Source organism: Trachemys scripta, chromosome 11, assembly GCF_013100865.1.
Source record: "Trachemys scripta elegans isolate TJP31775 chromosome 11, CAS_Tse_1.0, whole genome shotgun sequence".
Lineage (NCBI taxonomy): Eukaryota > Metazoa > Chordata > Testudines > Emydidae > Trachemys > Trachemys scripta.
The window spans coordinates 70,279,648-70,291,561 of NC_048308.1; positions in this window are offsets into that span (position 1 = coordinate 70,279,648).

Genomic DNA, 11,914 nt, shown 5'->3' on the forward strand with positions numbered 1-11,914 from the left:
GCTGGGTTCCCCCCAAACCTCCCAATTGACCTGGACTGTGGGTTCTTCCAGAGGGGAAGGTCTCTGGGCTGTTCCCCAACCCACATGGTGAATCTCTGAGGCAAGAAAATCCGCCAATAAGCGCAGGACCCACCAAGATAGAGGAGGAACTTTGTCACAGCGGTTACTAGATGGGTAGGGGAAGATCTCACTCAGACCACAGACACCCAGCTTTATTTCCAATCAAAACCCAAATGCTCTTGGATGGTAAATCAACGAAGATTAAACTTACAAAGACTTTCTAAAAACCCCTCTGAGACCATCTTTGGTCCTTCTGCTCTCTCAAAATTTGTGACCTTTGTCCAGTAAGTGCTGGCCTTTCGGTTACTTAGCGGGTAGGGAGAATCTCACTCAAACCACAGGCATCCAGCTTTATTTACCTTTGAAACCCATATGCCTCAGGATGTTCAGGACAAAGAGATTTTCATTTACAGAGGCTTCTTTAAATTCCCTCTGAATTGTCACAAATGCTCCTTCTGCTCTGTCAAGTCTTTCTGAGAACGTTGGCTGGGGAGCGTTGTTCAGAGGTTGGCTGTTGGGTTGCCCGCTGCTGGCTTCTCAGGTAAGATAGACAGAAGCCCATTGGTTGCTGCTGCGGTGCTGCTGCAAAGGGCTCCTGCTGGCCGGGTGCCAGGAACAGCCACTGCCCAAGGCAACCCTGGAGCCTTGGGGTGGGCTGCTGTTGTTCTGGCATTTAAGCAGCTCTTCAGTGCAGCTTCTCAGGTGGTTTCTCTTGCACAGGTGTCTTCTGGTAGGTGTCTGGCAGCATTCAGCTCTCTTGCTGGTCCCTATCCCTACAGAGATTTAGCCTGCTGGCTGCCGGTCTTATCTACTGTTTGGCCACTCCAATTCAGCCAATCAGCTTTCAGCCCCTCCCCTAGATGCTATCTTTAGAAAGTATTTTTAGCCGGCTAGCTCCACCCTCATGATGCTATCTTTAAAAGGTATTTTTAGCACAGCAGGGCTCCTATTTTTAGATGCTATCTTTAGCCTATGGGTTTTTGCTCAGCTGACGTTTAGATGAACCCTAGTGGAATTTACCATTGCATCATAAAAAGTAAACTTATTACATAATTTGCAATTGACCACTACAAGCCCTAGAGATGGAATCTCCCATTCTATACATCACTCTACAACTGCCATTACAGGATTTTCTAATTTAAACTATTCTTAATTTGTATTTAATTAAAGCCTTGTTATTAAAATTAATTACTGTTCTAAGCACGTTAAAGGGTTCTGACACTACCACCACTCATTTTATGTTCAATTAAGAGAATTACAACTTTGGCAATTTTAAACTCCTCCCAAGATTTTTCTGCAGATTTTCCCATTAGAACATAAGAACATAAGAACGGCCGGACTGGGTCAGACCAAAGGTCCATCTAGCCCAGTATCCTGTCTACTGACAGTGGCTAATGCCAGGTGCCCCAGAGGGAGTGAACCTAACAGGTAATGATCAAGTGATCTCTCTCTTGCCGTCCATCTCCATCCTCTGACAAACAGAGTCTAGGGACACCATTCCTTACCCATCATGGCTAATAGCCATTAATGCACTTAATCTCCATGAATTTATCCAGTTCTCTTTTAAATGCTGTTATAGTCCTAGCCTTCGCAACCTCCTCAGGTAAGGAGTTCCACAAGTTGACTGTGCACTGTGTGAAGAAGAACTTCCTTTTATTTGTTTTAAACCTGCTGCCTATTAATTTCATTTGGTGACCCCTAGTTCTTGTATTATGGGAATAAGTAAATAACTTTTCCTTATCTACTTTCTCCACATCACTCATGATTTTATATGATTTTAAGCTCTTCTCATATGGGACCTGTTCCAAACCCCTAATCATTTTAGTTGCCCTTCTCTGAACCTTTTCTAGTGCCAGTATATCTTTTTTGAGATGAGGAGACCACATCTGTACACAGTATTCAAGATGTGGGCGTACCATCGATTTATATAAGGGCAATAATATAGTCTCCTTCTTATTCTCTATCCCCATTTTAATGATTCCTAACATACTGTTTGCTTTTTGACTGCCTCTGCACACTGCGTGGGCATCTTCAGAGAACTATCCACGATGACTCCAAGATCTTTTTCCTGATTTGTTGTAACTAAATTAGCCCCCATCATATTGTATGTATAGTTGGGGTTATTTTTTCCAATGTGCATTACTTTACATTTATCCACATTAAATTTCATTTGCCATTTTGTTGCCCAATCACTTCGTTTTGTGAGATCTTTTTGAAGTTCTTCACAGTCTGCTTTGGTCTTAACTATCTTGAGCAGTTTAGTATCATCTGAAAACTTTGCCACCTCACTTTTTACCCCTTTCTGCATATCATTTATGAATAAGTTGAATAGGATTGGTCCTAGGACTTGACTCTTGGGGAACAACACTAGTTACCCCTCTCCATTCTGAGAATTTACCATTAATTCCTACCCTTTGTTCCCTGTCTTTTAACCAGTTCTCAATCCATGAAAGGACCTTCCCTCTTATCCCATGACAACTTAATTTATGTAAGAGCCTTTGGTGAGGGACCTTGTCAAAGGCTTTCTGGAAATCTAAGTACACTATGTCCACTGGATCCCCCTTGTCCACATGTTTGTTGATCCCTTCAAAGAACTCAGATTAGTAAGACACGATTTCCCTTTACAGAAACCATGTTGACTTTTGCCCAACAATTTATGTTCTTCTATGTGTCTGACAATTTTATTCTTTACTATTGTTTCGACTAATTTGCCCGGTACCGATGTTAGACTTCCAGTCTGTAATTGCCGGGATCACCTCTAGAGCCTTTTCAAAATATTGGCGTTACATTAGCTATCTTCCAGACGTTGGGTACAGAGGCTGATTTAAAGGACAGGTTACAAACCCTAGTTAATGGTTCCACAACTTCACATTTGAATTCTTTCAGAACTCTTGGGTGAATGCCATCTGGTCCCGGTGACTTGTTAATGTTAAGTTTATCAATTAATTCCAAAACCTCCTTTAGTGACACTTCAATCTGTGACAGTTCCTCAGATTTGTCACCTACAAAAGCTGGCTCAGGTTTGGGAATCTCCCTAACATCCTCAGCCGTGAAGACTGAAGCAAAGAATCCATTTAGTTTCTCCACAATGACTTTATCGTCTTTAAGCGTTCCTTTTGTATCTGGATCATCAAGGGGCCCCACTGGTTGTTTAGCAGGCTTCCTGCTTCTGATATACTTAAAAAACATTTTGTTATTACCTTTTGAGTTTTTGGCTAGCCATTCTTCAAACTCCTCTTTGGCTTTTCTTATTACATTTTTACACTTAATTTGACAGTGTTTATGCTCCTTTCTATTTACCTCACTAGGATTTGACTTCCACTTTTTAATGGAAGTCTTTTTATCCCTCACTGCTTCTTTTACAAGGTTAAGCCATGGTGGCTCTTTTTTTTAGTTCTTTTACTGTGTTTCTTAATTTGGGGTATACATTGAAGTTGGGCCTCTATTACGGTGTCTTTAAAAAACGCCCATGCAGCTTGCAGGGATTTCACTTTAGTCACTGTACCTTTTAATTTCTGTTTAACTAACCCCCTCATTTTTGCATAGTTCCCCTTTTTGAAATTAAATGCCACAGTGTTGGGCTGTTGAGATGTTCTTCCCACCACAAGGATGTTAAATGTTATTATATTATGGTCACTATTTCCAAGTGGTCCTGTTATAGTTACTCCTTGGACCAGCTCCTGCTCTCCACTCAGGACTAAATCTAGAGTTGCCTCTCCCCTTGTGGGTTCCCGTATCAGCTGCTCCAAGAAGCAGTCATTTAAAGTATCGAGAAATTGTCTCTGCATTTCATCCTGAGATGACATGTTCCAAGTCAATATGGGGATAATTGAAATCCCCCACTATTATTGAGTTCTTAATTTTGATAGCCTCTCTAATTTCCCTTAGCATTTCATCATCACTATCACTGTCCTGGTCAGGTGGTCGATAATAGATCCCTAATGTTATATTCTTATTAGAGCATGAAATTACTATCCATAGAGATTCTATGGAACATGTGGATTCACTTAGGATTTTTACTTCATTTGATCCTACATTTTCTTTCACATATAGTGCCACTCCCCACCCCGCCGCACGACCTGTTCTGTCCTTCCGATATATTTTGTACCCCGGAATGATTGTGTCCCATTGACTGTCCTCAGTCCACCAGGTTTCTGTGATGCCTATTATATCAATATCCTCCTTTATGACGAGACACTCTAGTTCATCCATCTTATTATTTAGACTTCTAGCATTTGTGTACAAGCACTTTAAAAACTTGTCACTGTTTATTTGTCTGCCCTTTTCTGATGTGTCCAATTCTTTATGTGAATGTTTCTCGTCTGATCTGGCCCTTACATTATCCTCTTCCATCCTCTGCTCCTGACTATAACCTAGAGAATCTCTATCAATAGACTCTCCTCTAAGAGAAGTCTCTGTCCGATCCACATGCTCCTCTGCAGCAGTCGGCTTTAAAATAAAATAAAAAAAAAATAAAATAATGGAGATATCCCATCTCCTAGAACTGGAAGGGACCTTGAAAGGTCATCGAGTCCAGCCCCCTGCCTTCACTAGCAGGACCAAGTACTGATTTTGCCCCAGATTCCCAAGTGGCCCCCTCAAGGATTGAACTCACAACCCTGGGTTTAGCAGGCCAATACTCAAACCACTGAGCTATCCCTCCCTTTCCCCATCTCCTAGTTTAAAAACTGCTCTGCAACCTTTTTAATGTTAAGTGCCAGCAGTCTGGTTCCACTTTGGTTTAAGTGGAGCCCATCCTTCCTGTATAGGCTCCCCCTCTCCCAAAAGTTTCCCCAATTCCTAATGAATCTAAACCCCTCCTCTATACACCATAGTCTTATCCATGCATTGAGACTCTGAAGCTCTGCCTGCCTACCTGGCCCTGCGCGTGGAACTGGAAGCATTTCTGAGACTGCCACCATAGAGGTCCTAGATTTCAGTCTCTTCCCTAGCAGCCTAAATTTGGCCTCCAGGACGTCTCTCCTACCCTTCCCTATGTCACTGGTACCTACATGTACCATGACCACCGGCTCCTCCCCAGCACTACATGTAAGTCTATCCAGATGCCTCGAGAGATCCGCAACCTTCGCACCAGGCAGGCAAGGCACCATACGGTTCTCCCAGTCATCACAAACCCAGTTATCTATGTTTCTAATGATCGAATCTCCCATTACTAACACCTGCCTTTTCCTAGTGACTGGAGTTCCCTCCAACAGAGAGGTAACCTCAGTGCGAGAGGATACCCCGACATCATCTGGAAGGAGGGTCCCCACTATGGAAAGGTTTCCCTCTGCTCCCATTGACTGCTGTGCTTCCCTGGGCCTTTCATCCTCCTCAACAGCACAGGGGCTGTCTGACCGGATGTGGGACAATTCTACAGTGTCCCGGAAAGCCTTATCAACATACCTCTCTGCCTCCCTTAGCTCCTCCAGTTCCGCCACCCTGGCCTCCAAAGCCCGTACGCGGTCTCTGAGGGCCAGGAGCTCCTTGCACCGCTTGCACACATACACCACCCGCCCACAGGGCAGGTAATCATACATGCCGCACTCAGTGTAATAAACTGGATACCCCCCACTCTGCAGCTGGGCTTCTGCCTGCATTGTCTCCTAGTTAATGAAGGGGTTGTTTAAAGCAAGAAGTTTTGAATGTAGTTTAGTTTATAGTTTTAAAAAACAGCAAGGGGCCCTTGCCCCCTTCCCACTCTCCCCTTCCAAACTCCCTTGCAAAACTCCCTGTTAGCAACCCTGCTTGCTTGCGCACTGCTTTATAAAGCCCGGGCCTGCTTGGTAGCCCCGCCCACTGACTAAGGCTCAGCCAATTAACAGAGGCTTCTAGCTTTCAAACCTTCCTTTGAAGCTCACAGCTTCCAACTGCCAGCCACAGCACACGGTCCTTCAAACAACCAAACAACCAAACAGACGGACAAACAAAAGCTCAGCACACAGTGAGTAATCCCCAAACACAAACAAACATACACTACAGACTTGGGGTAAGTCACTACTTACTCCAAGGGTGCTGTATTTGCTCCTCCTTCACCTGGAAAACTCCCTTGCAAAATTCCCTGTTAGCAGCCCCTGGTCGCAAAGCTTGATAAGACATTCCGGGCAACTGAGGCAAAATTCTCTCGTCATAGCTTCTCTGCTGTGATGGCTTTCAGCTTGTTCACATGCAAAGTCTGTGGAGTAACCTTGCCGCAGGGCTTCTGCATAATGATATTATTTAAAGTAACTCTTTCCACTGTCTCCTACGGCCCCTCCCATGAGTTCTGCATCTTGTGTCTTTCCCAGGGAGTGACTTCAGCAAATGACTAGTCACAAGCATTATGGTTATACTAAGCTTCCTGGGCAGCTTGAGTTTTCAGGAGGTTCAACTGAACCATTTCCATCAGACTAAATCTTTCCAAAAATTTAGTACATCTTCAGCCATTGGTTTCCCTTTAGGGACTTTGGGGAGTGTGACACTTAGGTCCAAGGTCCCCTGGATCTCATCAACCTTTCTGCCATACAGGAGATCAATTGGGGCAAACCCTGTGGCCTCTCAGGATAACTCCTTATAAGCAAACAAATAAGGTAGCATTACATCCCAGGCACTTTGGTTGCATCCATTCCCAACATAGATGTAAGGTGGGGCTCTAAAACCTGACAGACACTGGGAACAGAATTCTCTGGAGCCTCATGATATCCAGGTTTGGAAGCATGTGGCTCCTGCCTAGTTAACAGAACTCTGGAGGTGCTTCCCTATCAGAGGCAGCATTAAAAAACAACTCTGCCAGGTGACTCTCAGGCCTCTAAATCCTTGGCCTCAAGGATTGTATTCCTCCCTGGAAACCAGTACACTGAGAGGGTAAGAGCCTATGGTGGCAGAGGGCAATTTCCTGCAATATCTTGGAGAAAGCTTACTGCATTCAATTTAAATATTTGAGGAGCCACCTGCATTAAAATGCAGATGTTTAGATCCTATTGTGGGATCGTATGCAGCGTTAGGAAGAAGACAGGATGCAGTATATGGGAAGTATTGTGACCTTAAAGACTTTGTGGAACAATGTGGCCATTTAGGGGTTATGTAAGGAAGTGGAGAATTGGTTGGGTGGCTCCCATGGTAGATGAGACTTGCAAGTTAATAGGCATAGAGCAAGTCTATAAACTCTGCTCCCCCACCTGAAATCATGGTATCTATACAAAAGCCCATGTGATGTCACCAGTTGGGAAATGGGCCAATCAATATGCAGATAGTCAGCCTGGGACAAGGGAGATGGTACAAAGCTGACCACAAATCAGGATCCCTACCCCCCTCAATGGGAGAAGAGGGACCTCCTTGGAAGGAACACTGGGCTGAACCCAGAGGTGGGTGGGAGGTAACAGTGGGGAGCTGGGAGGCGGAGAGCAGATGCCCTTGCTGGACCACTGAAAGGAAATCCAGGTGCAGTTGCCCCGAACTGTGACATACAGGACCAGGTCTCAATTTGCAGGTTTTGGGGTAAGAAGAGGCATGTGAGAGCTCACATGCAGAGGATCTAAAGAGAAATTATACAGGAAGGTTGATAATCACCTGTGCATGGATTTTTGAAGTACATACGCTGGCTGCTAGCAGAATGGTTGTTATCTGAACAGGTGAAATGTGACAATAAAAAAGGTAATATAAGAACCACCATTTACAGAATAAACCTGTCCAGGCAATAAGATAAAGTGTTTCCCTACAGTGACAGTCAGCATCTGAGATGTACCCAATATTTTAGGGATGTGTGGATGGGGAGGTGGGATCTCCCACCTAGTAGTTAGGGCCCAAGACAGCAATCACACCCAGTGGTTCGTCTCTGGTGACAGCCTCACCTAGTGGGCACAGCTATTGAGCAGCAGCCCCACGTGATGGGTATGTCTCCCAGGCAGGGTGCAGGAATCCAGGCCCTCCCACTCCACCAGGTTCTGACTCGGGTCCCTGGGAGCTGGTTTTGCTCACCCAGCGGTGCCTTACATCAGCTGCAAGTCAGATTCCCTGGGTCACTTCCTACCTCCCTCTGCATCCTAGCTGGCTGCCAGCTATCCCTGGGGAGTGCTGTCTTCTGGGCTTCCAGCCCTGGTCCCAATTTACAGGTATTGCAGCTCTCCCTGTTCTTGGGCTTGCTGTGGACTCTGCACATGTCCGCCCCTGGAGCTCCCAGAGCACATCCTTCTCCCTGGCCTGCCCATCCCTGAGTGAGGGGTCTGTCTGCCTTTTAAATCCCATCTCCAACCTGAGCATGCTCAGCATGAGCAGAGCTTCCTTAACCCGCTCCTATCCAGCGAGTGGTTTATATACCCTCTCACAGGGGGAGAGGGCAATTTCCTGCAATATTCTGGACAAATCTCATTGAATTAATTTAAACCTAATGGCATTGTTTCAGTATTTTAGGAGCCCGTTGTATTAAAAATGTAAATGTTTAGGTACTACAGTGGGACTGTATTCAACCTGTGTAGGAGGAAGCCAGGATTATTGCACTATCTGGGAAACACTGTGAATTTGAAGACTCTGTGGAACAATGTGGTAGACACGCCTAATCTTTTGGGACAGTATGTGGGAAGTGGAAGTACTGGGGAGGACAGGATTGCCACCCATGCACCTACGCACTCAGCCTTACAAGCTTAGCCTTGGCTGCTGATCCTCTATTACAAGAGGATGGTTCAAAGATCCAAACTGGAACCACCAGGGACCAACAGACAAAGAAAGACTTTGGAATCAATAGCCTGAGTTTAAATTGACATTGGGTCATTGTTCTGATCCAGTAAACAGAGAGCACCTCCAGTCCACGCAGGGCCCAAATCTGTAGGGAAGGAATGACACTGCCCAGAGCTCTTGTGGTGAGGGAAGCTTATCATCAGGCATGTAAATTCTTTTATTATTTTTAATATGTTCTCTCTAATGCTTTCACGTTCAGAATAAACTAGGCTTGCTCAGGAAGAGCTGCGTGGTAACTTACAACTGTGGGCAGTTACACTGTCTCTGAAGAGAAAGCAAGCAGGCCTTATTAGGCAGGGTGTGTTTTGCTGGGAATAACACAGTGAAGGCAGGGAACTGTTCAGCCTGAAAAAAACCTGGGTGGGGGGGATGGGGGGGGGGATGAAGAGAGAGAGAGAGAGATGCAGGTCTCAACCCAAGAAAGGCAATGACTAGGGAGTCAGAAACAGAGCAGATGCCATTGCCCTGAATTGTGATGCCTACTACTGCTGCCATGGAAAGAAACTGGCTGGTTGAGCTCAGATGTAGAACCATGTGCTTGGGGATTGATTCTGACACTTAAATTCCTATTCCAGACCCATCCTGAAACTAGAGTAGGATATTTTCAAGTTTAGTTTGACAATCAAGGAACATGTTTTATAAACATCACCACACTGGAGAAAGCCTCCTGATTAATTTCAGATTTATTTCTAATGATCTAGCTGCCAAATTTCTTTTTCTCAGCACTGATCCCAGCCACCTGAGAGTTTCCCATCTTCTCTCTTCTGGCTTTGATCCCTCAACTGCAGCAGCTCCCCACAGAATCATAGAATATCAGGGTTGGAATGGACCGCAGGAGGTCATCTAGTCCAACCCCCTGCTCAAAGCAGGACCAATCCCCAGACAGATTTTTGCCCCAGATCCCTAAATGGCCCCCTCAAGGATTGAACTCTCAACCCTGGGTTTAGCAGGCCAATGCTCAAACCCCTGAGCTATCCCTCCCCCCAAAAAGATAAAGCACCCCCCGTGGGGCTCAAACCCATGACCCTGAGATTAAGAGTCTCATACTCTACCAACTGAGTTAGCCAGGCTGTCTAAATATCCAGCTTTCCTCTTTCACTTACACCCTTCACTTCTTTGGATGGAGCTGCATTTGCCATTGGGCAAACGCAATGGAGCAGTGGGGGCAAAAAACCTACAATGTCATGTAGCCAACCTGTGACTGGTACCAGCAATTATCTCACTGGGACATTAGATGGGGAGGGCTCTGAGTTACTACAGAGAATTCTTTCCCAAGTGTCTGGCTGGGACATGCTCAAGGCCTAACTGATCTTCATATTTGAAGTCAGGAAGGAATTTTTGCCTGGGTCAGACTGTCAGCCCCACATTTCCTCTCTGGTGTGTGCCACAATTTAGGGGGGCCCAGCCCATCTAGAGTGGTGTGACCTCTTTTCCATGCCCCTCCTTGTGTGAGCCAGGTTCTGGAAAAGACCTTGCCTTGCTGAGAGCATGAGCCCCACTCCCTAGCCCGTTTGTTTACCAGGGTCTGGGGAAGCCCTGACCCTCTGGGTGGAGAGCTTAGAACAGACATGCTTAAAGCATGTACTAAGAATACACACTGTGAAGAGCTGAAAACCGGTATGTTTGACACATCAGAAACTCTTCAGAAGAGAACACCCATTGATATGAATGGAACTGTTCACTCATCTCAAAGCTATTGGTTTGGGCTGTATACATCTCCCTTGGATATGCTCTTTCAGCTGAGAACACGTCATTGAGATGAATGGGCCACTTTACACCTCTCTGCTGATGATGAAAGTGTAAACTTTTCCTCTGCTCCACTCTCCCTCTAATTTCATACAATATTATAAGTGCCAGTTCTGCTCTAAGGTTTGGAAGTCCTTCCTGTTGAAAGGATGACTCTTCTTAGTGATCTAAAATTTATGTGCTTACATGGATTGTCTTAAAATTTGCTATGCTCCAGAGAGTATAGGATAGGGTAAAGCTAGTCTAGAAAATTAGGCTGGATTAACTATGCTGATGGGGAATCCTCCGTCGGCATAGGTGGTGTCTACACTGAAGCGCTACAGCGATGCCGCTGTAGTGGTTTACATGTAGACATACCCTTAGTAATCCAACTCTGTGGTCATGCTCCCAAGATACAACTCACAGAAAAAACAGCATTTCCTTAAATTTAGATTCTAGCAATCTTGAAGTTCGAAACCCAACCTGGACAGAAATTTGAGAATGAAATTTAAACCTTTGGGGAAAATCTTAATTTGGGCAACTTTTCTTTTAAAGAAATGTAATCTGATAAGGCACTGAAACTATTTTTAAAAAGTAAACAAATTACACATGCAAATGCTCACTGGAAGGAGAAGTGATTGGCATGCAAGAGTAGGAGGAGGGGTTTGAATCTGCAGCCTGGGATGGGAGTATTATGGGGAATGGGTAGCAGGGGGGCGGAGGGTTGGGGATCTCAGTTGAATTGGAGGGGTGGGATTTAGGGGGAGTGGGAGGGAAGAAGACAGGAGGGACTGGAGAATGTGAGGGAAAGTACTGTAAGCTGGGGGTTTGGGTTGGTGCTGTCAGCCCTGGACTTGTGTGTGTGCATGCACATGTGCACTCTAGGATCTGGGGGAGCCCTACCCCTATGCATGAGTGAATAAGCATTATTAATAGAAGTGACTCGAGGCATAAACTTGGGTTGTTAGGTAAACATTTTTGTTTTAACTGGTTTTAGCAAGTGTGGTAGGGGAATTTTTAGATGTTTTGTAATACTGGTTACTGCAGAATTTGCACTAACACAAATGGTAATTAGAATGATATTTTTTATTAATAGCCAATTAGTAGAAGATATTTGGGTTTGAGGGTACAGATTAAATATGGTAGCAGAATAGATAGGGTAAAAAGACGGATTTAATGTTAGTTATCTTATAATTTACTATAAATAGGGTAACTCCCAATTGAGGGAAAGTTCTATATACCACCACACACAGCTTAAAAGAAGGACCCTCCACCCATTCTGTCATCAAGGGACTACCCACCCCTTGATATTATTTCATCTTAGGAATGTGAGTATAAATGTAGAGTGAAGTGGCTATACTCTGACTGTTGTATGCATGCTTGCTTTAGTGTTATATAGTAAAATTTTGAATTTCAC